We start from the raw sequence: 3,852 nt of genomic DNA on the forward strand, positions 1-3,852 counted from the left end.
GAAACATTGGATAAGTTTCCCATTTATATGAATTTTTGACTAAGGAAAGGCCCCAGGTAGCTTCAGAAGAGGTGGCTAAATCCCAATAGAAAGTCATTTTTTTAAAAATTTTTTTTAACGTTTATTTATTTTTGAGACAGAGAGAGACAGAGCATGAACGGGGGAGGGTCAGAGAGAGGGAGACACAGAATCCGAAACAGGCTCCAGGCTCCGAGCTGTCAGCACAGAGCCCGACGCCGGGCTTGAACTCACGGACTGCAGGATCATGAACTAAGCCGAAGTCGGCTGCCTAACCGACTGAGCCACCCAGGCGCCCCTAGAAAGTCATTGTTGAAGTGATGCAAATAAGTGTTTGTAAGTCAAGATGACCATCATAGATGTAAAGTGGGATTTCTAAAGAAGAGAGCTATAGAAGACTACTGTTTCTTGGGCTAAATAATTGGTTTAATCTGTGAAACACACATGACTAAGGAAAACTCCAAGCAGCACAGTTAAGGCTACAAAAACTGAAGACAGATTTCTGCTGTTTCCCACCACAAGAGAGATAGATATTTTATTTCAATTCTAGGCACAGTTATATGGCCATTACAATAAGAATCCAGTTTCTGCAATGAATCATTTGCAATATCAAAGGTACAATCTAGTTATTAGACATGTAGGGGGAAAAAGAAAATATATGACTCAAACAGAGGAGAAAGGACAGTTAATTTTGATAGACCTTGAGATGAATTAAATTTTAGAGTAATAGAAATAGTTATTAAGTGAATACTATAGCTATGATAAAAGATACTAAACACATTTTAATAAATGAGCAAATGGATTAGTTGAGTAGAAAATAGAAAATATTAAAAAGAATCAAGAGAAAATTTTACACACACATTCAGACACACACTCACACACACACACACACACCCTCCAGAAATTAAAAACAAATACTAGATCAATGTAGCAGCAGATTAGAGTGATAGGAAGAAAAAGTCAGAAAATTTAAAGACAGAATTATGGAAATTATCCAACCTGAAAAACAGGGAACAGATTAAGAAAAAATGTAACCAAAACTTTAGTGCCTGTGCAACAATATCAAAATGTCTATTACAATGTAAATTAAAACCCTAGAGTAAGAGGAGAGACATTTTGGGGATGACAAGGTATTCGAAGAATTAGTGAGCAAAATTTTCAAATGTGCTAAAAGACATAAATTTATAGACATTCCATTCACAGTGAAAAAAAAAGGAACAGCATTATGAATTACTAGTGACTTCATATTAGAAACAGGATAGACCTTAAAAGAGTGGAAAACAAATAGCAAGATGGTAGTTATAACCCCAAACATACAAAAAGAATTACACCAAATTTAAGCGGACCAAACAGTCCAAATAAAGTGAGAGATTATCTACCTGTTTAAAAAATGCAATACTCAAATACACTGTTCACAAGAGATAAACTTTAAATATTGTTAAAAGCAAAATAATAGGATCACTTATGTAAAGCTAACATGTCTAAATTAATACCAAGCAAAATAAGATTAAGACAATGATTATTACCAATGGCAAAATGTTGTGCCACATTTAGTAAATTCATTAAAAAGGCATAACAAGGCCTGTGTGGATGAAACTAATAATTATATTCAAAATATATGATGCAGAAACTGACAAATTCACAAACATATTTAGAGGTTTTACCATTCATTTTTCAGACGATTTAACACCATAAACCAATATAACCTAGCATATACTTATAACCAATAAATTTAAACACCATAAACCACTATAACCTAGCACATACTTATAAAACACCATACTCAAAAAGGATGAAATAAACATTTTTAAAGCATACATAGATTATTTAATAAGATAGACCATATGGAGTGATAAAAAAGACGTCTCAATAATTTAAAAGATTTGAAATTATACAGAGTATTGTCTCTGATTATAAGGAATTAAAATCGAAATCAGTAAGTCAGAGAAAGACAAATACCATATGATTTCATTCATATGTGGAATTTAAGAAATGAACAAGAAAAGGAGAAAGAGAGAGAGAGAGGGAGAGGCAAACCAAGAAACAGACCCTTAACTATAGAAAACAAACTAATGGTTCCCAAAGCTAGGTAGGTGGGTGAAATAGGTGATGAGGATTAAGGAGTGCACTTGTGATGAGCACTGGGTGTTGGATAGAAGTGTTGATTCACTAAACTGTACACCTGAAACTAATAGCACACTGTGTGTTAACTAAAAAAATAAATAAATAAAAATGAGTTCAAAAAAATCAAAATCAGTAAAAAAATGTTGGAAAAATTCTAAACAGGTTGCAAATTAAGCAACTCACTTTTAAACCACTCATTAGTCAAAGAGAAAATCACAAGGACATTTAGACAATATTTCAAATTGAATGAGATTTTGAGATGTCATCAAAATATGCATGGTACATATTCCTTCTATGTACTTATCAGCATTTAACATATCATACATTTTATTTATTGTGTTTATTTTTCTTGGCTCTCTTTCCCTTGTAAATAATATTCTTTCTTGAGAGGAGGGGTCGCTTTTCACATTTAATTGGCCACAGGGGAGGAGGCCTCCTCCATATCACTGGAGGTGCTCTCAAATTTCTTTAGCCACCTCAAGCTTGAGACCTGGAGTTTCTGGGGGTGGCTCGGCACATGGGGTATGTTCCCGTCATCTCAGATGGGCACTGGATACTTGAGGAGCGTGGCCTGGTTGATCATAGTGGCGTATTTGGTGAAAGGGCTGAGGGTGGGCAGAATTATAGTGAGGCCCCCAATGATGAAGGACATGACCAGCACCAGCTCCTTGGCCCAGGTATCCTTGAGGAAACTGGCCAGTCTCCCAAACATCTTGCACTCAGTGGTGGCCAGAAGTAATATTCTTGAATGCAGGTATCTTTTTTTCTCCCTTTATTCACTGCAGAACCTAGCACAATGGCTGACACAGAATTGGTACTTAGCAAATGAGAGAACACTAAGACCCATTTATTATGTCACATGGTCAGTTTCACAGATTTAATTGGAAGGATTTTACTACGTTTATATTATTGTTCAAATGAATGAGCTTTAATAACTAACATTTATTGTCTACTGTTGATCAGGCACCACTCTAAGCTCTTTGTATGTATACTTCAGTTTTTTAGTGAAAAGAACTTGATGTGAGAGGTACTATTATTATTATATTTGTTTGAAAACCAAAGTCACTGGTAGAGTTTATAAATTGCCCAAGGTAAAGATACCAGGAATTATGGAACCAGGAATCCATCACAAATCATTTGACTTCAGAGTTCATGTACTTACCTGTGTTATTTATTGTTATATAACAAATTAAGCTAAAATTAGCAGCTTAAATCAACAAGCATTTATTATTTCACAGTTTCTTTGAATCAGGAATCCAAGCACCATGTAGAGATGCCTGTGATTCAGGATCTGTCATGAGGATACAATCAAGGTTTTGCCCAGTGTTGTGATTATCTCTGGGTGCCAGTGGGGAGGATTCACTTCCAAGGTCATTCATTTGGCTGTTGGCTACCTTGAGATGGTCACTGGCATTTGGCCAGAAACATCAGCTCTTTGGCACATGAGCCTCACCATAGGGCTATTTATAGCATGCTATCCTGTTTCTCCCAGAATAAGGGGCTCCTAGAGGAAGAGTGAGGCATAGTCTATTGGAAGTGGTCACAATCTTTTTCTAATTAGTCTTGGAAGTGACATCAATTTTTCTATATTCTATTCATTAGAAGTGAGTCCCTTGGTCTAGTCCATATACCAGGAGGGGAGCCCACAAGGGCGTGAATTCCAAGATGTGAGCTTACCTGGGGACACTTAGTGGCTATTTGCCTCAATAA

At 35.9% G+C, this 3,852-nt stretch overlaps 1 pseudogene; it reads right to left on the reverse strand.

The window, feature by feature from the left end:
- Nucleotides 1-2,551: 2,551 nt before the first annotated feature.
- Nucleotides 2,552-2,854, reverse strand: LOC131486308 (NADH dehydrogenase [ubiquinone] 1 alpha subcomplex subunit 3-like; annotated as a pseudogene).
- Between the last annotated feature and the right edge of the window lie 998 nt (nucleotides 2,855-3,852).

Source organism: Neofelis nebulosa, chromosome 9, assembly GCF_028018385.1.
Source record: "Neofelis nebulosa isolate mNeoNeb1 chromosome 9, mNeoNeb1.pri, whole genome shotgun sequence".
Lineage (NCBI taxonomy): Eukaryota > Metazoa > Chordata > Mammalia > Carnivora > Felidae > Neofelis > Neofelis nebulosa.